This window comes from Hemicordylus capensis, chromosome 1, assembly GCF_027244095.1.
Source record: "Hemicordylus capensis ecotype Gifberg chromosome 1, rHemCap1.1.pri, whole genome shotgun sequence".
Classification (NCBI taxonomy): domain Eukaryota; kingdom Metazoa; phylum Chordata; class Lepidosauria; order Squamata; family Cordylidae; genus Hemicordylus; species Hemicordylus capensis.
The window spans coordinates 335,223,637-335,249,798 of record NC_069657.1 but is presented as its reverse complement, the minus strand read 5'-3'; the positions used below and the strand labels follow the sequence as shown (position 1 = coordinate 335,249,798).

The 26,162-nt window shown below is 43.5% G+C and overlaps 1 long non-coding RNA gene across 1 annotated transcript; it reads left to right on the top strand.

The window, feature by feature from the left end:
• Nucleotides 1–7,034: 7,034 nt before the first annotated feature.
• LOC128339706 (uncharacterized) lies at nucleotides 7,035–13,620 on the top strand. Its single transcript, XR_008313180.1, has 3 exons — nucleotides 7,035–7,161; nucleotides 8,111–8,193; nucleotides 13,020–13,620. It is a non-coding gene; the product is annotated as an uncharacterized LOC128339706 (long non-coding RNA).
• Nucleotides 13,621–26,162: the final 12,542 nt, after the last annotated feature.

Here is a 26,162-nt window from a genome sequence, read left to right as displayed (position 1 = left end):
CTGCGAAGGAGGTATAGCCTATCTACATCATTGTGGGGGTGCAGAGCATGATTGATGGTCATGATTTTCCTGGTCTTACGATCTAGCGTCTCTAGCTCTGCCTGGGTCCAGTCTATTATTCCTGCAGTGTATCTGATAAGAGGTATAGCCCAGGTGTTTATGGCGTGTATGGTGTTCCCACCATTGAGTTTGGACTTTAGGATTTTTCTAACTCTCCTGATGTATTAACTTCCAATTTTTCTTTTAACTTCAGCGTGTGCGATGTTATCAGCCTGGAGAATGCCCAAGCATTTGTAATGTTCTTTCTCTTCCAGGTTCTTGATCTTGCTTCCATTGGGCAGTTCTATTCCTTCTGTTTTTCTTATTTTTCCTCTGTTCATTATTAATGCAGCACACTTGTCTAGTCCAAACTCCATTGCTATATCGCTACTGAATATACGGACAGTGTTTAGCAGTGATTCCATTTCTGACTGGGATTTTCCATACAACTTCAGATCGTCCATGTACAGCAGATGGTTGATTTGACTTGATGTTTTAGATGTTTGGTATCCGAGGCCTGTTTTATTTAGTATTTGTGAAAGTGGAGTCATGGCGATTACAAACAAGAGAGGGGATAGTGAGTCCCCTTGGAAAATACCTCTTCTAATGCTAACCTGTCCAAGTGTCTCACCATTGATTGTTAACTGTGCACTCCACATGCTCATTGCTTTTTAAATAAATATCTGAATGTTTTTGCTGACTCCAGTTGTTTCTAAACATTTTAGTATCCATGTGTGAAGCAATGAGTTGAAAGCTTTCTTGTAGTCAATTCATGCAACACTTAGATTGGTTTTTCTTCTCTTGCAATTTTCTAAAATCATTTTGTCAATCAGCAGCTGGTCTTTTGTGCCTCTGGTATTTGGGCAATTGCCTTTCTGTTCAACTGGAAGCTGTTTGTTAGTTAATAAGTGTTGCATTACTCCATCTGCTATTATTCCAGTTAATAATTTGAACATGGTTGGCAGGCAGGTTATTGGTCTATAATTACTTGGAAGTGCACCTTTTGCTGGGTCTTTCATGATGAGATGAGTTTTCCCAGTTGTTAGCCATTGTTCAGTATCACCTCCTTGCAAAATGTTGTTCTTATTGTTGTTGTTGTTGTTGTTATTTTCTTGTTTACACAGACAGGTGTTATTGATTGGTCCAGACATAGAGTCCTTCCCAAGGACCTGGGATGGCTGAATTTTATTATCAATATTGTCATTATTATTATAGATATCATCCCAAAATGTAGGCTCTTCCCAGTAAAGTTGCTTTTTGTAGTTGGCTGATGGTGATTTATGTGGCCCCTGTGGTGTTGTGGTGTTCTTCCAGATGTTATGGAATTGCACCTAGGGCACTAATTATTTGGTCTGGGATTATTTTGGTCTTCTTCTGCCACAGCCTTTCAATTTCAATTTGTAGATCTTAGTATTTTGTTATTTTTTCTGTTTCTTTTTCTTCAATTCTGCTTTCTCCTGGTATTGCTATGTCGATTATTTTGACCTGTTTTTCTTTCTTCTTGGCTGCACTTATATCCGGTGTATTGTGTGGCGGATGTTGTTGTTGTTGTTATTTCTAAGTAAACTAGACATTGTACAGTATTTGTACAATACATTGTATTTGTATTATCAGAGAGCTTCTGGTAAATATGATAAATGTTTCCCTGAGGGAGGTTAGGATGCCTCCTTATCTTAAAGAGGCTATGATTAGACTTTGTTTGAAGAAACCTGCATTGGATTCCCTTGAAGTTAGTTAATTCCACACCCATTTCCATTCTTCCATGGTTGGGCAAGGTGACTGAGCGGATGGTGACCTCTCAGCTTTAGGCAATTTTGGATGATACAGATTTATCTAGACCCATTTCAAACCAGCTTACGAATAGGCAATGGGGTTTAGTCTGTTTTGCTTGTCCTGATGGATGATCTCCAATTGGCTCTCAACAGATGGAGTATGACTCTGCTGATCATTTTGCATCTCTCAGCGGCTTTCGATACCAATGACCATAGTATCCTTCTGGGTCACATGAAGGAGATGGGGTTGAGTGTTGGCACTGTTTTACAGTGGTTCCATTCCTACCCCTCTGGTAGATTCCAGCTAGTGTCGCTTGGAGACTGCTGCTCTGCGAAGCGAGAACTAAGGTATTCAGTTCCACAAGGCTCCATACTGTCTCCAATGCTCTTTAACATCTACATGAAACCGCTGGGAGAGATCATCAGGAAGTTTGGTGCAGGTGTTATCAATATGCTGATGACACCTAGATCTATTTCTCCATATTGACCTCATTAGGAAATGGGATAACTTCCCTGCCTGCCTAGAGCAATGGTCTAGATGAGGGATCCAAATAAGCTGAATCCAAATAAGATGAAACTACTGACTGGGGCTGGGGCGGAACCCAAGAGATGGTTTAGTTCTTCCTGTTCTGGATGGGATTACACTTCCCCTGAAAGATCAGGTATGTAGCTTTAAGAGTGCTCCTTGATCCCAAATTCTCTCCAGTTTATCAGGTTGAGGCAGTGGCCAGGAATGCTTTTTATCAGCTTTGGCTGATACATCATCATCAATTTTATCAGCTCCCGGCTGATACATCAGATTTGTGCATTTCTGGAGGTAAATGATCTTAAAACAGTGGTGAATTTTATTTATTTATTTATTTATTTATTTAACATGTTTCTATACCACCCAAAACTTACATCTCTTGGCGCTTTACAATTTAAAAACACACAATTAAAACAAAATGTAAATTAAAACAATTTAAAACTTAAAACAAGTTAAAAAGTATTAAAACAGTAAATCTAATTAAAAGCCTAGGTGAACAGATGTGTCTTGATTGACTTTTTAAAAGTTGTTAAAAGTTAAAAGAGATGGGGAAGCTCTTACTTCAACAGGGAGCGCATTCTAAAGCCTTGGGGCAGCAACGGAGAAGGTTCATATGCTGGTAACTCCAGGCTTGACTACTGTAATGCACTCTACATGGGGCTGCCTTAGTCTGGAAAGTACAACTGGTACAGAATGCAGCAGCCAGACTGGTCTCTGGGAGAACCTGAGGGGACCATATAACACCTAATTTAAAAGAACTGCACTGGCTGCCAATATGTTTCCAAGTGAAATACAAAGTGCTGGTTATCCTCTATAATAAAGAGTTAAAGTGTCCGCCCGTGTCCCTGCCCGTGTCTTTCTCGGCCGTTCTGAGCATGCGCGGAGCACATGCTCAGAACGTCCGAGAAAGATACGGCCGCAGGGACACGGGCGGCCATATTGGCTCCCGGCAAGCGGCGAGGGGAAGCAGCAGCAGGAGGAGGCGGCGGCAACTGGGGCCGATGCCGGCCGGGGAAGCGGTGACGGGGAAGCGATGGCAGCGCCGGGGAAGCGGTGCCGGGGAAGCGGTGCCGGGGAAGCGGCGGCGGGGAAGCGGCAGCAGAGAAGCAGTGCGGGGAAGCGGTGCTGGACGGGGAAGCGATGGCGGCGGCAAGTGGGTGCAAAAGGGCAAGAGGAAGTGGACCGGGGGGGGAGGGAAAGGGCAAGTGGAAGTGGGGAAGGGGGAGGGGGGAGGGGGAAGGGCAAGAGGGAGCGGGGCACTCTTGGCGGCGGCGGTGGAACTCTCCCCTACTAGCGCCCGTTATCTTAACGTGCTTGAAAACACTAGTTACCTATAAAGCCCTCAATGGCTTGGGTACAGGGTACTTAAGAGAGTGCCTTCTTTTTCATAAACCCTGCCACCTATTGAGAAAATCTGAAGAGGCCCAGTTACAGTTGCCACTGGCTCGTTTGGTGGTGACTCCGGACTGGGCCTTCTCTGTGGTTTCCCCAGGGCTTTGGAATATGCTCCCTGTTAAAATAAGAGCATCTCCTTCTCTGTTTGCTTTTAGGAAGACCCTCAAGACACACCTGTTTTCTCAGGCTTTTAACTGAAATTAATTTCAAACTGTTTAATTTGGTTTTTTAAAATCACATGATATTGCTTTAACTTTTTATTTTGCAAAATTGTTTTAACTGTTTTTACTGTGTTTTATATGTGTTGTTTGAAATTGTGTACACTGCCTAGGGATGCACATATCAGGCAGTATATAAATATGATAAATAAATAATAAACAGATAAATAAATAGTACAGAACAAATCGGAAAAAGCCCTACACAAAGACGGTTACAATCTGATGCATTGCCTCATGTATTGTGTTTTGATTTCATGTATGATGTGTTTTTTCTCAATGTTTTGATGTTCTGTTGTAAGTCGCCCAGAGAACAATTTGTTCTGAAGTGGCTAACATTTTTTTAATTAATTATTTATTATCATTATTATTAATCACTATTATTATATTTAGAGCCGGAGGACTGGCACCAGCAGAAGAGTCAACAATAATTTCCCTTATTATTTTCAGTTTGCCAATTTAAATGGGCAAAAATTAGCATATCAAAAAGGACTGTATAGATTCATGTTTTAGATTGAACTGAGTCATGACTTAACATTTCCTGGATTGTGCTGTTAAAGTGAAATAGAACAAAACATTAGATGTTGGTTACGATGGTTGATACTGTAGTTTGTGAGGTGAAGCAAATCATTTTGGTAAGCCAGAACATTGTATTGTATCTGATTCATCTCACAGAGAAGCTGGTTCTAAGATTACAAGAGACAGATCACTGGTTTTCAAGTTCATTTTTTAAAGTGTCACTGTGTACAGTGTTGAATTTCCACTGCATCGGATTTGCAGTCTTCCTACAAAATCTTGTTTCCAACAGCACATTACGGATCATGCCGTCAGAAACACTCAGAGAGGCTCTACACATGATCCGTGAGTAAAACCTAACTGGGCTCGCCCTGGGTGGCTGGATCGAGCAGGAAGCTCACTTTGGGCAGCCAGATCAACCTCCCACACGATTACCAGCTCCATCATGGAGCCAGTAAGGCTGGTGGGGATTGGGGGCCGCTCAGCCCCTGGAAGTCCCAGAATGCCCCATGCGAATGTGCGGGGCACTCTGGGGAGACCCTGGTGGCCAGGAGGCTTGTAAGAGCCTTCCGGTTGGGGGTCTTCTCATGAGTCGGCACGGCATGGAGCCGCACTCTGGCAACTCACAATCAGTGCAACGGGGTTAGCGGAGCACTCGCTCTGCTAACCTCATTTAAGGGAAGGAGTATTTTGTGAGGTTTGCTGCTGGGAGCCACACGGCTCCCGTTTCAGCACACGACCAGGAGAAATTGGGCTAGGCTCCCTTAGCCCGGTTTCTCCTGGCCTGAGCATAGCCTCAGAAGCTGCAAAAGGCTTTTGATTGGTTAGCTAAAATATTTGGGCATCATCCTTCAATCTCAAGTCTCATTTTGTCATTCTTAAATGGCAAACAATGGATAAATTATGAAAATGAGAGCATTTAAAAATAGAAAAACCTCACAATGAAATATTTGTCCTCAACTCAGTCTCCTCAACACAACATATTACAGAAATACAGATGACAGATTACTGATGCACTCAAACCATGACATCTATATTAGGAACATAAGAAGCTCCCATATACTGAGTCAGACCATAGGTCTACTTAGCTCAGTATTGTCTACACAGACTGGCAGTGTCTTCTCCAAGGTTGCAGGCAGGCATCTCTCTCAGCCCTCTCTTAGGAGATGCCAGGGAGGGAACTTGAAACCTTCTGTTCTTCCGAGAGCAGCTCCATCCCCGGAGGGGCATATCTTATAGTGCTCACACTTCTAGTCTCCCATTCATATGCAACCTGAGCAGACTCTGCTTAGCTAAGGGGACAAATCATGCTTGCTACCATAAGAACAGCTCTCCTCTCCTTTATTGTGCTTCTGGTAATGAAGTATCCAGCACTGACTGGCTGAGCTGATACGAAGGCTTGGAATATTGATTAATTCAGAGAACAAGAAGTGTGCAGTCCTGATTCAGCAAAAAGACAGTTGTTAATTTGTCTGGGATTAAAACCTCATGGTAGATGCCTGAGGACAAGTGATGGGAAATCTCCTTATAGATAGTTTGCTTGTATTTCCAACTTTCTCAGAGAACTGTTGAAGAACATTTTCTGAAAGTTCTCAAAGAAATATGCCTCCAGCCAAACCTCCCTCCTCCATTCTCAAACATACTTACCTTCTCAATGGGGCAATTGTGGCAGGAGTGGGGATTTTGAGAAAGCAGAGTCCTTGTAGGCCTCATCCTCAAGGCCTGAGTATCTGAGCATGTTCAGGAACAACCATTGTGGCTGAGATGCATGAGATTGCTGTTTTAACTGCTCCTCAGCCTAATTCATGGAACTGGAAGTATTGGAAACCACAACCCCCACACATCCCAGTGGAATAAGCTTCCCCTGGTCTAGCCCAAGAGTGTCCTGGCCTTAAGAACAAGTGCAGACATACTGCACAACATACCGTCTGCATGGCAATGGAACACATCTGCAATTGAACAAGAGTGCTCCTGCGTAAAATACAAGATTTGGCAAGCATAGTTGTGTGATCAGAGGCGTAACTAGGGAAAACAGCGCCCGGGGCAAGCACTGAAATGGTGCCCCCCCATGCCCCCCCCGCCCCCACAACATACTACATTATACTTAGGTTTTTCCTCACAAGTGCCTGCCGCCGCCGCCAAGCCAGGCCACTGACTGGCCGCCAGGCGCCAGCAAAGCAATGGGGGAGGCACGGGCGGCGCGGAAGGGACCGCTCATGGGGGAGGGGGCGCCGACGCGCTCCCTTGACTGCTGCAGCGCTGCTGCACTGAGCAGGAAACATTTGTATTAACAAAAAATTAATAAAAAAATTAAAAAAATTGTCATGGCGGCGCCCCCCACGTGACCAGAAAAGATGGCGCCCGGGGCACGTGCCCCCCCTGCCCCCCTATAGTTACGCCTCTGTGTGTGATAGATGCCCATTATTTATTTCCATTATTTACACTGTTAGTCTGAAACTCTTCAAATACACTGATCCCATGCCAGTGCTTTGTTGGTCTGCATGTCAGCTACTGTGGTTTTAGCAGGTGCTTTCTGACCTCTGATGACTGCTGGTGGTTAGCTCTTTCTGTGTTTTTTCTCTTCTTGTTTGAACTGGTCTTTTTTATTAATGCTAATTTGTTGTGCTTTATTGATGGTTAATAGATCTGTTGCTGTACGTCATTTTGGATCCTTGTGAAGAGAAAAACAGGGTAGCAGGTATTAGAAATAAATACATAAAGCTGATTTTAGGACACGGCTATTCCATCATTTCTGACTTGCAGCCAATCTAGTCTTTATGTCCTCTTAATTCATCATGGTTACTGATGAAATACTGCTTCAAAAGAAGAGGCGAATCTGCCTTGCTGTATCAGACTGAGGCTCATATAGTCAAACATACATTCTGTTTCCAATAACTGTCAGATGCCAGTAGGCACTCGGAAGCAGGACATTAAAGAGATGATCATTCAAGCCCTATTCACCCATTATGTTCAACACAGGTACAGCAATACACTTGCTATCTGTACCATATATTTGATGGAGTCTGTACCGAGGTTCACTTTTAAAATGAATGCAGGTACAATCATTTACACAAAAACATGTATGAATGTACAGACATCTGTACACCCATACAACATAATTTCTGAATAGGGCTACATATTGCCCAGATTTTCTTTCATTTAGAATATAATTGATAATTTACTACTGTGAGTGGTTTCATAGACAATTCTTCACTGTCTTCTTGCGCTAGTAAAAAGTGTGTGCTTCAGGTATCCCAGATACTACATGATCATGGATATAATTTTTTTTTAAAGTTAAGCTACTCTCTATTAAAGGTTTTAAAGACTGAATGAAAGCCAGCCTGTTCCAGAAAGCAGAATGGTAAAGATGGCACTCTGGATCTCAATGGCTTTCATTGGGAATGCATTTCATTGGGAATGAACCCAGGGAATGAATTGCTACAAAAATGCAATATCTCTAAGTGCTCCCCCCCCCCGCACAACAAAAGAGTAACAACTTGTACAGTTGTTGCTTGATGAAATAATTGCTAAGAATTTTTGACAAACAGGATCATTGCGAGGATGAAGAAATTAAATAATTTTATATGTTTATATTTTTATTTGTTTTATAAAAGCCAATTCCCAGTATTCCTTTCCATCCTTCCAAGATTCCATCACCCTCTCGTGTGACCAAGCAACAGTGAGCGACTGAAGACCGACTGGCTTCATTTTGTGGGAGAAACTAAACAAGGTACACAATCCAGAACACAGTAGAAAAAAGTCTAAAGATTCTTCTCATTCCATACATTGGGGACATCAGGGATAGGTTCAGAAGAAAGCCTAGTAATGCCTACTAGTACTTTCTCCAATGTAATTCCTTCCTGGGCAGGGATGGGGTGGAGTGGGAAGGATAAAGAAGGATAACATTGTGGTGGTGTGGGCAAAATCTGCTTACTATTCCTTATATTGGGTGTCCCAGTATATTCACCTCTGGGAGAACATTGCCATGTTTCCTCTCTGTAGGCATGTTCTTGATTGCAGGGGCAGGGGAATCAATATATTTCTGATGGTCTGTGCTTCCCAGAAAAGCAGGAGATGAGGTGGGAGGGGCGTGGGGAGAAAGGAAGCAATGCAGAGTATTTCCCTTTGATTGTTTATTATGTATAATAAATAAATACTAACTGGGCTGGGCACAGAGCATCAGGGCTGGGTGCAGAGCATCTGTGCCTCTAGTTTGCCACCACCACTTTTTTGCCTGCCCACCCTGCAACCTTCTTCTCCCCCCCTGCCCCCCGCCTTCTTTCCCTGCCCGCCGGCTGTCTTCTTCCCCACTCACTGGCTGTCTTCCTCCCTGCCCGGCCGCTTTGGCTGGCCAGCTGCCGCCATTCACTGTCATTTTCTTTGTCTGCCCATCAGTCAGCCGGCTGCTGCTGCCATTTTCTCCCCCGTCCCTGTCACTATCTGGGCAGCTGCTCACGAATTCTCGCGAGAGCTGCCACTCATGGGATTAGCGATGGGTACACCTAAGAGAAATATATATATATATATACAGAGAGAGAGATTACCTATTCACTTGGGTTATTTATTACTTAGAATAAAAGGTATACACCACCATTTTCTCTTAAAATACTCAAGCTGTTATACAACAAGCGAGATAAAAATGACATTTTCTGTCAATTAAAATAACAACTAGGGTTAAAAAACACCAAAATCAATATAATCAATGTAAGCAGGGCTGACTTTAGGGCAAAGCAAGCAAAGTGAACACTCAGGGCCCTAATTTTTGGAGGGCCCCACAAACTAGCTGGATTTGCCCCTGGCCCCATACTATCACCTCTATAGATGGTGTTGAATGTAAGGCCAATAGAGCAACACAATTGAGAGAGCTGAATAGAGGGTTGGTGAAAGGAGGAAATTTTCCTTTCTACATTATCAGATCCCGGAGAGCAGTGGGCAGTGCCAAGCTTGGGAAATCATGACTGGTTTTTCTCTTTGGTTTTCTTGTGTCAGTGGCCTTAGTGATGTATGGAAAGGAGGAGAACAGGGAATAGAAGTGGGGAACTAGGGTTGTATGGGAGTGACCCATACACCCTGCTGTTCTATCTGTCAAAGCTGATGCAACTTGTAAATCACCATCAGCATCTCAATATCAATTTGATGTAACTTGTAAATAATAATAATAGTGCCTGACATGATGCTGATGGAGCCTCAAGGCTCTGTTGCAGGGCTGTGGCAAAGCTGGAAGATGGCCATGACACTTTTAAAAACTGGGGGCTGCACAAACATCATTACCATATTTATCCCCATTGATGCAAATGGAGATAAATGTGGCAATGCTGCTTGTGCTGTCACCAGTTTTTAAAAGTGTCATGGCCATCTTCCGGCTTTACTGCAGCCCTGCAACAGAGCCTTGAGGCTCCATTAGCATCTGTGTCATGTCAGCCATTCTTCATCTTCATCATTTCTGCTACAGTAGTGGTTCCACAAACCCGGAAGCAATTTTTAAATAGAAATGGTACAAAATGTGTAATCATTCCTATAAAATACAATACAAATAGCTGTCATTCTCCAGGCTTGTCAGAATAGACAGGAAATTCTTAAGAAGCTTGGTTTATCAGATTGCCACCTAAGTAAGCACCAGGCCTACTAAGAACGAAAAGCATAATGATAAATAACAATAAGAGGCCTGATCCAACTAGTTAATTCCTCTTTTCTTTTAATGGGAGGGTTAAACGCATGCTTAACTCCCTCATTCAATAAGACTTAAAAAACCTGTAACTTGGATCATGCCTTATAAGGATCATAACATTTAATGTTACTTTAAAGTTAACATTAAAGGAGACAATCTAATTTTAAAAAAATCATTGGAACTGGACTAAGTATTATAGAACAGTAAGAATCAAGTTTCCCCACTTTCTAGGCTTTCAGGCTACATGACCAATATTTTACAGTCACTACTCTTGGAGAATAGCAACTAGTTGTCCTGAGATAATAATACCAAAGAGGGCTTTCATTAACCATTTCCTGGTGTTCTGTTTTGGGTTGTTTGTTTTTTTTCCCCATCCTCAGCAGTGTATGGGAACTGATAATTGAAATATTCAGTGAAAATCAGGCAAGCTCAAACTAGAGCTGTGTGCATAATGCATTAACGTGAGAAAAAATGCATGTCTATCCCATGACTCACGGAGTAATTAAAATGTATTTCAGTGAATTAATTTCCCATAATAGCTATGACAGTGCTGATCAGGAAAAATACTTAGTACTTAATTCACCTATTTAAAAGAATAAATAATTAAAATAATCATAACAACCATAATCTTCTACAAAAGCTGAAGAATTAGCACCAGCCTTTTCTTCACCAATTATTTTACTTCAGATCTCCTCTTTCTACATAAAAATAAAAAAATAAAAAGTTCATGGTTTTAGCAATGGACTTTTGTGCGGCTTGTATGTGTGTGTGTCTCTGTGTGTGTGCCTTTCATATGATAATTGGGAGATTCTATGGCAACCATTGAAAAAAAGGAGGTCTGAAAACAAAAGCTGTAGCAGGAGAGGATCAGTGCACATTCAGAGCATCTGCAATCATAACGGCAAGTCTTGCTTTCGAGATGCCAAAGGTGTCTGGTGGGAGGCTAGCAAAGGAGCTTGATTTAACTCAAGCAGAGATGGTGTGTATTTAATATTGGAGTTCTATAATTGCAAGTTTTAGCACTGAAATCCACCAAGCACTGCTTCCATGCAACCTGCATTCATTTTAATGTGCCCTGCACAGTTGCAGTAAGTTACATTGAAGGTCTAACTGAAGGCCAAAGTTAACCAAGCCTGGAATGGACACTTTATTTATTTACTTAGTACATTTGTATTCTGACTTTCTTCCACCATGAAGCTCAAGGCAGAGTACATGGGATTCCTTGGTGGTCACCCATCCAGACACTGATCAGACCTGGACTTTCTTCTCTTCAACAACATGTTTGTTTCATGTGTCCTCAGACCACGTCATAGAACTCTAGATTTCATAGCTTAGAACTCCCCACTTATTTTCAAAAAGAAGTCACAGGGAGCTCTGATTAGGACTGGAGCCATGGCATAGTGGGAAGGAGCATCTCATCCTTTCCCCCTGCCATATCACAGGCCCAATTCAAATCACCTTCAAAAGCCATGGAAGGGAAACCTACAGGCACTAAAATTTCTTGCAAGTTTCCCCCTCCATAGCTAATAGCAGCTTCAGGGAACCAGTAGAATGCCAAAGAGCTGGATCTCCCTACACAGTCGCCCCAGCTAAATAGGATTTCTGTCCCTAACTGCTTACGATCCAAAGTTTGATAATAAGGCAAGAACAAAAGGATTAAGAGAGCAAGGGAGAGTGGTATAGTTGGAGGGTGCAAAAACAGAAGGGTATATTGGGAAATAAAAGCAGAAAGATACAGAAATAAGATTAGAAATATACATGGAAATAAGAGCAGAAAAACTTTTTAAAAAAATAGGAGTTTATGTTGGATGTTGAAAAACAGATTTGGGGGTGGACACTCACATGGTCTGAAGAACAGGAATAGTAGATAGTAGGGGTGTGCACAATCAGAAATATTGGATCCAATCTGATCCAATCTAGTCTGATAGATGTAGGAATCAGGTCTTTGGATCCTTCAGAATATCGGAATTGGTATCAGAATCAGATTTCCAATTAGCTTTCCAATATTATCAGTAAAAGTTCCCATAGACATCTATAGGGAAACACAAACTTTTACAGCAAACAAAGAAAGAAAGAAAGAAACAGACCAATCCTGGCTTGATGGAGAGCTCTGCAATTTGGCACAGACATAGCAGAGGATGGCAGGTATTTGTGTGTTTAATTTCAACTACATCAGGCCATTTGTTGATTTTTAATTAATTTTTAAAATAGCCCAGACATCGTACTCACATCTGAGAATCACAGAAAATAGTGATGTCACATTCAGAAGTCACAAGGACTCTGTGTTTTTAATTTAGACTGCATTGGTTCATCTGATGATTTTTAATTAAATAATAATAATAACCCAGGAACTGTTGTCATATCTGAGAATCGTGGCAAATAGTGATGTCTCATTTAGGAATCCACCACTTTCTGTTTAATGTGGTAAGTTAAAATGTAAATTTAAAATTGGCTAATCAATCAATCAATCAACCCAAAATAGCTTGGGCCCAGGCTATTTAAGAGAGTGCCCCCATTGTCATGAACCCTGCCACCTGTTATGATCTTCTGGAGAGGTCCAGTTATGGATGCCACCAGCTCATCTGGTGTTGTCTCAGGACTGAGCTTCCTCTGTGACTGCCCCAGGGCTTTGGAATATGCTCCCTTCTGAAATAAGAGCATCTACTTCTCTGTTTGTTTTCAGAAAGACATTCAAGACTCTCCTGTTCTTGCAAGCTTTTAATTAGAATTAATTTTAATAATTTTAATAATTTGTTTCAATAACTATTTTATGCTATTGTTTTTATTGTGTCTTTTGTATTTTATTTGGTGTTGATTTTTTAAATATTTTAAATCCTAGAGATGTACATATCAGGTGGTATAAAATGTGATTTTTTTTTTTTTTAAAGGTGAGTGGGCAGAGAGGCAAGCAGGCAGGCATGGGCAGATGACAGAAAATGACTTTGGTTTTTTTTCATGAGCATTCTCTGGATGCCATTTTGTAGCTCTGGATGCCATTTTGTGATTCCAACCATTTTGACTGAATTCTGACTTTAGTTCTGACATTAGTTCTAATAGTTCTGACCTGATATTGGGAACTCAAGATTGCATCGGATTTCTGCTGATTTTTTCTGATTTTGCCAATGTTGGAGCAATCCCAACATAGAATAGGCAACAGATAACAAGAGCATAATGAAGGATTTTAAGGTATCAGACCTGAAAGGACAGATTTTTACAATGTTGTCCAGGGAGAAGCAATATGGCTTGGCAACAGACTGAAAAGCGGCAGCAAAGAAGAAGCTTGCTTTGCACTGATGGCACCATGAGGAGCAAGTTCTGCCTGTGAAGGGCAATCACATAGTCCAACTGCTCGATAATAGGTGCCATTATCACATGACATGTGGCTATGTGACTTCATTTGAGATATAGCAGTGAATACATTTGTTACTGTTAGCATCCATAATTTTTAATTTGCTCACTGGAATGACAGAAATGAAGCTTAAATTTACAAAGTGATGCTTCTAAACATGGGAAAGCACTAGTTGTTTGTAAGTGCTCCACAATCTTATATAAACTTTCACTTCTGTTATTGTGATTATTTGTTTTTATGCTTCTTATCTAATAACTGTTAGCTAACCTCATCTAAATGTATAAACATTTTAAAATATTTTAAATAAACTAATAATATACTTGAAGAGTTTCACAGCAGACACACGAACTGTAGGAGCCATCTGTATATGTTATTCTTTCACACAATAAATCTTCTGGATGCAGTTTGTGATTTGTGGAAATCATCCCATCCTTGAAAAAAATGCATGGCCATGATCAACAAGAGTTTGGCATGTCCTACTCTGATTTTAACAATGAATTTAGCACATTTCAGTGGATTTGCATACTATGCCATTAACGCTAACTGAGAACTTCACCGTGAGTCGAGTTACACTGTTGAATTGCAATAATGCTGAAGCAGTAAGAATGTGTGTCCCCCTTTTGGAAAGCACTGACCTTGGATTTCAGAGGTATTGTTAAACATGAGCCCTAAAACATTTGAGTCTAGGATATCTTAAGGAAGATACCCAGTCATTAAGAGGCTCTTTGAAGGCCCTACTCTGTGTATCCCAGCACAGGTCTGTGGTGACAGCAAAGCTTCGGCACTTACCCTTAGGATTGTCTGCTTTGCTTCTTCTCTGCCTTCAGGTTACAAACTGACCAGGTTCTATCTGGGCTATCATGCTACATGTCTGACTGCCCTTTATATCAGCTTGTTGCACTGCAGCAGCCTTTAGAGCCTTCAGACCTGGACAAGCCCTGCCCTCTAGAATCAACCATTGGCTCCCCTCACAAGAAGAATCATATAAATAGACTTCTGTCAGAAGCAAGCCTTGGTGTCTTCCTTAAGAAGAAAGTTCTCAAAGTGGTCTACACAGAAAAGCAAACGAGCCCTGTTTCAAAGTGGTTCACAAACACAAGGAGGCTGTTATCATGTGCAGCATAACCTGAGCTAAGGATGCCTAGCCCAGGTTATGCTGCATGTGAGAACAACTGGATCAGGCCCGATCCCAGCAGGCCAGCACTGCCTAGCCAGACTTTGAAGCCTGGCCATTAGCCGAGGTTAAGAGAGTGAGGGTTCCCTTACCCCCGGCTACCTGCTTCCAGCCCAGCTGCACACAGAGACAGGTGCCTAGAGCGCCCATCTCTTGGGGGAATCTCCCAATGCAGTGCACATGTTACGTGCTGCATTGTGGGCTTCATGGAAGCGAGGATGAGTCCTGGCCTCAGATCAGTCTGTACTGTTTTGCTTTGCACAGAGCAGGGCTGATTATGTGGGAGCGTGAAGTGCATTCCCACTGAGCAACAGAGGATTGTCTTGGAGGGAAGGCAAGGTTTGAGATGACCTCTCCCTGCCCAGTAGGTCATGAGAATGGCCCCAAGGAAGACTCCAGCAACAGCCCCTGGAAAACATCATATGCTGGGATGAATAGGGACAGTTGCTATTCCTCTGCAATGTAGGAATATATGAGAACTGCCACTATAGGAGAACTAGCTCTAAAAGATGCCTCTTTGCTTTCCTGATATGTCCATGGTCAAAAGGTTATAAGATAATATTTAGCACTCACCTATTAGAGTATTGATACACAATAATATTGCTACCATGTTTCTTTTCTTCTGGGGTTTCAGTGCAGGCAAAAAAGTTAAACCAGTTTCCAACAATCACCCCTCTTGGTTGGATAATTGTACGTCTCTAATTTGATCTCTAATTGATTCTCTAATTTGATTTCATCAAATCCCATATTTTCTTCATCCTTCCTGTGAGAATTTAGAATATTCTGGCTGCTCTTTTATGACAGCTCCCTGTTGCTTTTTACTCATTTTGCTGCTGGAATTTATTGCTTTTAGATTCTATTTTAATTTGATAATATTTTTAATATTCATGCAAATCACCTTAGATTTTTTTTTATTGAAAGCTGACCTATCAATGTCTCAGATATTTATTTATTTATACAATATCTTTGTCTATTTTTAATAAGCATCTTACTGTGTTCTCTTAAAATAGCCTAGTTTTTAATTTAGTAGATTAGGCATTCTGCTAAAAATGATGTCCTGTCTGTTACACTGTTTTCTCTGTTCGAATGAACACTGAAGCTTTCATTAAGATGGCATTCCAACAGACCTGCATAGTACTACCAGGCCTTTCATGCTAATGGAGAACTTCACTATGAGTCAAGTTAGAATGCTGAATTGAATTAATGCCCAAGTGATTAAGAATGATGTGTCCCTTTCTGGAAAGCATTTGCCTTAGTATATTGCTGAAGAATATACTTAGTATATTGCAGTTTCCAACATTCCGATTACTACAGTCATGAGGGATGGAAATTCCCTTTCTGAAGTCTTGGGGACACTGGTCATTTTTGGCATCAATATTCTGGACGAAGAGGGAAGAAGGATTAGCTTAATATTTGAAGGTCAACCATTTTGGCTTCCGCTCACCCATTGTCTGTTGCTCATTTCTAAGAATAAATTTTCAAAATATGGCACAGGCTGCATAGAGGCAGGCTTTGCAAGAGAGGGTGGCAGGAATGAAGATGCTAAATGGTTCGTCTATATCTCATCATCCAGATTTGGCTATGGATTTGGCTATGTGGATGCGGCCTTATCCCACCTTGATTGATTGATTGATTGATCAGTTTTATCTTGCTTTCTGACCATATGATGATCCCCAAGGCAGCTAATATCAATACAGTTAAAATTATACATTTAAAATTACACATTTTAAAATACATTTAGAAACAGTAGAACTGATAAAAACAACCAAGATAACCAACACAATAAAAAGGCCAATTCAAGTCTCAGCTGCAGCAGTCAAACAAATGATATATTGCAGCAATGTCCAGCATGAACACATGTTTGTATGTTCAGCTTCTCTTGAACATCATTGCTGTATGGGTGGGAGCTCTTGCTGTGTGGGTGCCAACAGAAAGCCATGAGAGAGGGGCAGGTAATAGATTGTGTTTGACTTCCACCTGAAAGCAAGATCTCAAAATGATCCTTGCACATATAAATTACACTGAGAAATAGCAGGACTTCCCCTTGGTAATAGGAACTATCAGGGCCTTTGTGACAGCAGCAGTCATTTCACCCCACCCCACCCTCAGTCAGACATAATTGCATGACAGGAAGCCAAAACATCCACACAGGAATGGGGGCAAACATAATTGGCTTGAAAGCAAATGGTCAAGAATGCCCCTCCCTTGGCCTCGTGCTGGGGGGAGGGCGATTTGTCTCAGCACCTAGCACACAGCCCCAGGAAGGACCTGATTGGGCCTCAGCATGTTAGGAGCGGAGCAAAGGCAGTTGCTACTACAGCTCCCCACCCCAAATCTTCAGTCCAGCGCCTGATTCACCCACCCTCCCTTCCCTAGGGGCAGAGTGGGTCTAGAGGCTGGTCGCCCTTTTGGGGGCCAAGTAGGAATTTTTTGGCTTCCAACGCATTGGCCATGTTGTAAGTTTTTTTGCCTACTCCATTCTGCTATCCTAGCCTAAATTATCCTATTTAGTTAGGTCACGGCTTGGGCAGGGACAGTGAGGGTTGGGTGGTAAGTAGATGGGATGGAACATCAGTGAGCAACCTTGGACAGTTAAAATGGGTGATTGGATAATTGCTCCTTTGTGGTTTGTGCGGCCCAGGGAGGACGATTCACCATCAAACCTGCTTCAGGACATCACAAATCCTTGGGCTATGTGGTCTGAGGTGTGCGAAGACCTAGAAGGGTCCTGGCCTCCTTCAGGGGTTGGCTAGGAAGGGAGAGGGAGCAGGTTTTCCACCTGCTGCCTTCCAAAGCCAGGGTGTGTCGCCCAAGCAAGGCGCCGGAGAGGATGGTGAAGTCAGAACCTGGTCATTGCTAGGCCCCGCACTGTCTTGCAGGGGTGCGGGGGGAGGCTTACTCCTATCCAGTCTGTTAATCCACATATAGTTGATCAATAAAGCTGTGGCCCCTTTTCCCCACTAAATGGTTGTCCATGTCTTCTTGGGGCTGGGGTCAATGAACGTGGGGACTTGGAACAGTGATGAGAGTATCACTGAGAGCGAGAATGTTCTACAACATGTTCTTCAAATTATTTTTGATTGTTATTGGTTTGGTTTGAGGGCTTGGGTCCAGGGTACCTAAAGAACCACCTTTCTCTGCATGAGTCTGCTTTCATTTCCACCACCCATGAAGTGATGTTTTAAATGATGTTTTATGATGTTTAAAGTTTTATTTATAGTAATTTAAATCTGTTTTATATAATTTTGGGGTTTTAGCTGCTGTTTGTTTAGATTGTAAACCACCCTGAGATTTTATAAAGGGCAGTAGATATATATAAATGCATTAAATAAATAAGATAAGATAAAATAAAGGAGTGGCTCAGGCCTGGGATTTCTCAGTGGCTGCACCCAGGTTATGGACCTCTTTACTGTCTGGTCATGTCTCTCTCCATTTTCAGGAGGCTGGAAAGACCGCCCTTTTCTGGTGGACCACTGATATAGATGGACCAGGCCAATGGGATATAATTTTTGGAAACAAAAGCAGACTGCTTTTGTTTCTTTTCTAGTTGTTGACTGCCTTCATTGTTTTTGCTGCTTTCATTGTTTTGGTTTACTTTGATGTCATTTATTTTGCTGTGAGTGAACTGTGCTTGAGCAGAAAGGCAGCATATAATGGGATCTTTCACATGACCTATTATTTATTTATTTATTATTTATTCAATTTCTATATCGCCCTTCTAAAAATGGCTCAGGGAGGCTTACACAGAGAAATAATAAATAAAGAGTGGGAAATAAAATTAGAGGGGAGCGGTGGCAGGGGGGAGTCAGGAACCTACCTACCTTCTCCAAGATGATTGGAGGCTCTTTTTGCCTCTGCCGATCACACAACTAGATGACTGGTGCAGCGGCAATCTGAAGAGCTGGGATCAGGAGGAAGAAGTCCTCCAGGAGGAAGTCCTCCTGAATGCATTGCACAGGAAGCAAAGAGGCAACCCATGCCAATGCATGAGGGCTCCTCCCCCTGGCTTCGCAAGCCACAACACTCTATGTTCACCAGTCCCGGGAGCTGAAAAAGCTGCTGCAGGCACCTACATGATGGAAAACAAAGGTAGGACAGTGGATGATTCTGTCATACCTAGGTTAAGGGCAGGAGAGAAAAGCTGGTTATCCCAGCTTGACAGGTGCTGGGGAGGAGAGGGTTCCAAGGCTCAAGAAGAGCCCCTGTACCCTGGTTAACCATCTCTTACCCAGAAAGGCTGTTCATGTGAATGACCTCAAGATTGATGGATGGATTGATTGATATTTATATCCCACCTTTCCATTAAGGAGCTCAGGACAGCATAAACAGGTCTACTGTTTTATGCTCACAGCTTTTCTTATCCTCACAACAACTTTGTGAGGCACATTAGGCTGTGAGATAGTGACTTTCCCAAGGTCAACCTTGGTTTCCCTGCTCCTTACCTTGTAAACAGATGTGGTGGGTTGTGGGAATTGTAGATCTTTTAATGGATGCAGCCATGGGATCCTAAAGACCTTAAAGAGGGGAAGTGCCTTTTAAAAGCAAAAGCAATAACAAGGGACATGTAGCCAGGTGGCTGCCTTTAGCTCCTGAAGAGGATATTGTGTTGCTGTCCTCAAGTTCAGGGAAAGGAAGGGAATGGGAAGGAGGAGGAAAAGTCAGGGGAAGGATGGAGGAAGAGCAGGAGATAAGGACAGGGAAAGGATGGGAGAAGAGTGAGGAATAGGGATAGGGCAGTGGGGATGAGCTCTGACATGAATGTTGGAACTCCAATATAACTCCAAAACAAGAGGAGGAATTTAGTCAGAGTTTTTCCTGTTGGAGCTTTCCTCCTGTTCTTGTGGAATTCATTCCAAAAGTATCCGATATAGGGCATATCAGATCTATCTGACTATCAGACTTATCCAACTACACAGCCCCAATATATAATGAGAATAAATGAGGAGGTACATCTCATCTGCAGTGCCCATGAATTGATTGCTACATGTATGGTTCTTGATGTGCACAATCCTGATGTATCAGGGTATCACACTCTGCTGATGCTTTCCAACCCACAAACTTACATTGAACTCAGAATCTAAGACACTTACCTATATAGATATTCATGATATATTGGGCTTACATGTCCCACAGCATAAGAGGGGTGGTGCCTGATCCACCCACACTGCTATGGAGCTGTAAAATATTCAGCAATGTATCTATGCAAGAAGGCAATACTGTGATTGCTGCCTCTTGTATGATCACATGTCGCACATGTCTTTATTCCCAATGGAAGTCACACATGATGTGCGATTGCACAAGAGGCAACAGTCCTGGTTCTGCTCTCTGGTGCAGCAGCATCACTTCATGTTTTAGAGCCCTGCAGCAGCATGGGTATATCTGGCACTGCCCGCACTACACTGCAGGACATGTAAGCCTCAGATCTTGTGGAGGAAGTCATGGAAGAAAAATGTGAAAGTTGATAAGCAGACTGTTTTCTAACACAGAAAATAAGGTTAGCATATCACGCATTAGAAATAAATTGAGGAAAGAAGGAAGGAAGAGATCTCCAAGGAGGAAAGCAGTCTCACTTTCAGCATTACAAAAATCCTTTCCCTTGAAGTATGTAGGCTGAAAGGTGATGCTGAGGGTCTGGAGAGTTCAGCATGGTTAAAGTTGACTGAACTTGGGATCATTACAGAAGAACAATATAATCAGCGGCTTTCTATAGCTCTCATTTTGCTCAGTGCATCCCATGATGTTTTGCAACCATAAAGCAGCCTGAAAAGAAGCCCTCTGCTGAAGTAGATAAGCCACAGAAAACCAATCTGTCTTCAGCTCTGCTTTAAAAGAGAAATAATACCCCCTCCAAAGGCTAACTAGGGAAATTTGTGTGTGCTGCATATTTGAAGAAGTGCACAGCTGACTTTGTTGGAGATAGGAGAAGCAATGCAGATTTTGAAACAGGATACAGTGTTACACAGAGGAATAAATGAAATACACTGTTGATGGCTTTGATTTATAACAAGCTCCCACAAAGTGCTGCAGATTATAAATGCATGCACCCACAGTGTAGGAAGGAAGGAGTCTAAAGGAGAATAGCCCCAAAAGTCAAGCAGGGAACAGACTAAGGGCATCATCCAGCTAATGTTAATATAAATCCCATGGATGGGAGAATTAAGAATGTGCTTAAATCCATGGTTGATATTCTGCATAGCAAGTCGTGCATCCCAGAGACATGTGTGCTCACTGCTTCCATGGCACTCATCTCGGCAGTGCACATTTTTGCTGTTGCAACCTAGTCCCCTTGGGAATGCCATACAGCGTCATTCGTGTGGAGCCTCCCCTGCCTTTACAAGGAGTGCTGACAGGCTGGTGAGTGCTGCAGAAGCAGCAAATATGCATCTTTCTTGGATATACAGCTCACCGCACAGAATATCAGCCCCTGGGTCTGAAAATGGCTTGTGTTTCAACTACCCCCTTTCCAGTGGAGTAGGAGAGGAGGCCTGTGTTTGCCCTTCTCCCTGCCGGTCCCTTGGAGTGAGGGAGATAATGAAGAAAATAGGGACAGGGCCCTCAGGAGCTGGGGCCCCCAGGTTCTTTGAACACAGCTGCTCAATTATAGCTACACCCCTGCCCCTTTCCCCTGAATGCCCTTTGTGTTATCCAAGAATATGTCCTTGAGGGCTGTGCAACCAGGTCTGGCTTTTTCTATGAAGCAAGAGATGCGTAGCATCAGAGCGCCACCCACTGGAGTCTGGGAAGGTGCCAATGGAACTTGAAGAAAAGCAACAGGCTTTTCTGTCTCTTTCAGGACAGGGAATCCTCTGCAGGCAGCTAAATGGATTCCGAAGTTGATTGCAATGCAAAGACAGACAGACTCACAGAGGTGGGAGTGGGTGGGGTGGCTTCCCTTTGTTCTCCCAGCTGCCCCCTCTGGGCTCTGGCTCAGTCTGAGTCAACAAGTCATCAAGTCAAAACAAAGGGACTCTCTTTGTTTTGCAAGGGGACTCTCAAACTTGACCAGAGGCTCTCCTCCTCCCCTTGCTTGCTCTGGGCTAGGAGAAAGGAGACATGGGGAGCGAGCAAGACCACAGGCACAGTCTCATTTCAAAGAAGAAGCATCCTTTATCATTCCTATTTCAAAAACATTAAGCAGAAATGGAGGGGGTGCTTATGGGGGATGTATGTTTTATGAAATGGGGAGATACCAGGCATGGAATCACTCTGTGTCTGTGATTCTGGGGATGGCAGAGTACTGAATGCAAAACATGCAGTGCCTGTAAAATCCAGGGCAAAAATGCAAAAAATGCAGTATGTTTTAGTTGCTTAATGCAGTATAATGTTCGATTTAATTTTCAGTATGATTATTTTGAGTTAATTGAGTAGAATTTACAGGCATAGGTAGGGACTATTTGAGCCAGCGTGGTATAGTGGTTAGAGTGCTGGACTAGGACTGGGGAGACCCGAGTTCAAATCCCCATTCCGTCATAAAACTAGGTCACTTCTCTCTCAGCCTAACCTACTTCACAGGGTTGTTGTAAAAGAGAAACTTAAGTATGTAGTACAGCGCTCTGGGCTCCTTGGAGGAAGAGCAGGATATAAATGTCATAATAATCTGTAAGGGACAGAGGAGCCATGCGATTTCATAACCCCATGAGAAATGAACCTGTTCTTCTATATGCCATAAATAATATAGCTTGAGAGGCAGATACTTATCTCTTCTCAGCTATCCTGGAGACCTTACTTCTTGTAAAGTCAGAGCCAGAGGTGAGGGGCTGGAGGTGAGATATAATGTTTTTGTGTGCCACACTGTGCATGGCACATTATTTGCGTGTAGGAACATAGGAAGATAGGAAGCTGCCATATATTGAGTCAGACCATTGGTCTATCTAGCTCAGAATTGTCTTCACAGACTGGCAGCAGCTTCTCCAAGGTTGCAGGCAGGAATCTCTCTCAGCCCTATCTTTGGAGAAGCCAGGGAGGAAACTTGAAACCTTCTGCTTTTCCCAGAGCAGCTTCATGCCCTGAGGGGAATCTCTTCCAGTGCTCACACATCAAGTGTCCCATTCATATGCAACCAGAGCGGAGCTAGCTAAGGGGACAAGTCATGCTTGCCAGCACAAGACCAGCTCTCCTCCTATAATATCAGTTTGAATCTGTAACTGACATTTCCACCAGTTCCCCCTAATTGTCCTTTCAAGTGGCAATCACCGAAGCTGATGACAAAGGCTGCTATCCCTTTAAATGCCACAGGCCTTGGATGGTTCTGAGCCAGGCCTGCCTTCTGACAGCTGGGATGGATTCTTCAGCCTTGAATTTTTCAAACAGGCTTGGCTGCTGTTCCCTGATGGCTTGCTTGAATTCTTGCAGTCCTCAATCTGGTCTCTCTTTATTTTATTTTATTTATTTATTAGATTTATATACCGCCCTTCCAAAATGGCTCAGGGTGGTTCACAACATGATAAACAATTAAACAAATTAACTATTAAAACTGGGTAGCCATTCCCCAGGTCATCAGTATCTAGCCAGCGATGACTCTCTACTTCTGGTAAACCTACTCCTGAAAGGGAACAGGCACCTTAGCTCTTTGCCTGCCCTTCCTCCTTCAGCTCTGACTCCATTTTCAGCCTTCTTCCTAAGACTTCTGTCCCATACAGTATCTTCTACCCAATCTGCCTGAAACCCACTAGGACCGGGGAGACCCGAATTCAAATCCCCATTCAGCCATGAGACTTGCTAGGTGACTCTGGGCCAGTCACTTCTCTCTCAGCCTAACCTACTTCACAGGGTTGTTGTGAGGAGAAACCTAAGTATGTAGTACACCACTCTGGGCTCCTTGGACGAAGAGCGGGATATAAATGCAAAATAATAAAAAAATAAAAATAATAATACATAATTATATTATATACAACAAGTGAATTTTGGCCCGTTGAATAACGGGCGCTAGTAATGGCGCTCCTGGCCCCCCCGCCGCCATTCCCCCTCCCTCCGCCGTACGACCCCCCCTACCTTTAAGGGCCAAATCGGCCCAGGCACTTCCCCCGCCAGGCCGGGGAGACGGAGGCCGGGGGCGGAGCGGAGGCCATGTAACTTTTTTAAAAAAAATTGCTCCCGTGGCCGACGCCGCCGACCGCCCACCCTCCCTCCCAGCTGCCGAGACCCCCTTACCCTGGCCGACTGCTGTTGGCCGAAGACTGTCCTCAATTTAAGAGGCAGAGAGGAGCTCGCAAGCAGAGCTCCTCTCTGTGCAAAGCCTCTTGCCGAATTGCCGCTTTGGGCGCTTGCGTCCCTTGCGCCCAAAGCGGCAGTTCGGCAAGAGGCTTTGCACAGAGAGGAGCTCTGCTTGCGAGCTCCTCTCTGCCTCTTAAATTGAGGACAGTCTTCGGCCGACAGCAGTCGGCCAGGGTAAGGGGGACTCGGCAGCTGGGAGGGAGGGTGGGCGGTCGACGGCGTCGGCCGCGGGAGCAATTTTTTTTTAAGTTACATGGCCTCCGCTCCGCCCCCGGCCTCCATCTATTTTGGCTGAGGCGGCGGCTCTGCCACCGCCTCAGTCACTTTCCCCCGCCGCCGCCTCTCCGGCTTCTTTGGGGCCGCCGCTTCTGGCCGCCCAAGATGGCTGCCGGTGCCGGCGAGCGTGTCTCCCTTGCCCTGTTCTGCGCCTGCGCTTTGCGCAGGCGCAGAACAGGGCAGGGAGGCACGGACACACGCTTGGTGTCCGTCCACGGACGGACACCAAGCGTTTTATTAGAGAGGATATTATGTACATAATTACATAAAATCTTTGTGTATTAAATTTTGAATACACACTAATTGTATTCCAAATTTTTATTTTTCACGATAACGAAGGGCGCTCAACAGAGTGTTGCATCTGGGCGCCAGAACCCCTAGAGCCGGCCCTGTGTGCAACCCACACACACACATTTTCAGGTGACACAGGGCACTTCCTAGCGGAGGAGAGGATATAGAAATGTGTCTCCATTGCTGAGCCAGTAGTGGAGCTGAGTTAGTTGAACTTTTCAGAAGCACTGTTGCTTCTTCCACTGCATCAATGCTTTGTTAGTCAGGATGTTGGCCAGTAAAAGTTGCATAATTATAGTGCTCAGCTAAAATTGGGGAAGGAATGCATATTTGCAAACATTTTTTCTTCCCCTGTGCAGCTCTCTCTTTTTGGAGATTTAATGCAGGGGGACATAGTATAGAAAGAGTGTGTGCCAGGCCCCACCCTCCAAACAGACATTCAGGCAGCAATAGTAGGGCTGCATTGTGACATGGTTTTTTTGTTTAAACAAGTAACTTTTCTTTCTAGTGACATCATCAGCCCATGCAATCAGATTTGGCAGTAGTCCTCATTGGACATCTTTATGTCCATAGTTAGAGAGCACATGAGGAGGCAGGTATTACATCTGCTTAGTCCCCCAGTGCTGATGTACCCGCTCACTATATCCTCTGGGTGCTATGCATTCAGTCTTGTTTACATGGGGTTTGATTGGAGCTAGCCTGCTGTCCCATTGCCATCCCATCACACATTCCCTGATCATGGGGACAGCTTTGTCTGAACAGGGCATTTGTGCCAATGTCACTGAGTGCTAATGAAGCTAGTTCAGAGTGAGGGCAATAATTATTCAAGAAGCATGGTCCACACTTGCCATTAGCTTTGATTGCCCTGAGTGGCATGGTCACCTGTAAATCAAACAGCCCAGTTTCATCCTCTGTCAGAACTGCTTGGTTGCAACAGTTAAAGTGATACTAAAAAACATTTGAACTTTTGTTGGTGCTGTTATGTTACTCGAAGAAGTTGCAGTGTAAGGTGCTGCTGGTGGCCATTAACCCCTCTACACCAGGGACTCTCAATGTTGGGTCCCCAGATGTTATTGGACTTCAACTCCCATAATCCTCAACCAAAGGCCACTGCGGCTGGGGATTATGGGAGTTGAAGTCCAATAACATCTGGGGACCCAACGTTGAGAATCCCTGCTAGTCTACACCATGCTGCGGCCATGATGCAGGGATTGATTTCAGCACCCAACACTGAAGGGACAAAAGGAAGTGCTTTTTCACACAGCACACAATTAATCTATGGAATTCTCTGCCGCAGGATGTGGTGATGGCCACTAGCTTGGATGGCTTTAAAAGGAACTTAGACAAATTCATGGAGGACAGGTGTATCGCTGGCTGCTAGTTTAATGAGGGCTATAGGCCACCTCCAGCCTCAGAAGCAAGTTGCCTGCCAGTTGTATGGGAACAAGAGCAAGAGAGAGGGCATGCCCTCACCTCTTGCTGTGGGCTTCTCAGAGGCATCTTGTGGACTGTTGTGTGAAACAGGATTCTGGACTAGATAGGCCTAGGGCCTGACCCAGCAGGGCTGCTCTTATGTTCTTATGACACATGTGCCCTGAGAGTTTAAGCTGTGCTGCAGTCACCTCACAGCAAATCAGGCTCTTGCAGTATTACCAGTTGCAAAGAACATTTCTCCTGTGACCTTATTTTAAGTCAGATTCTACTGGTGGTATTTGATTGTACTGACAT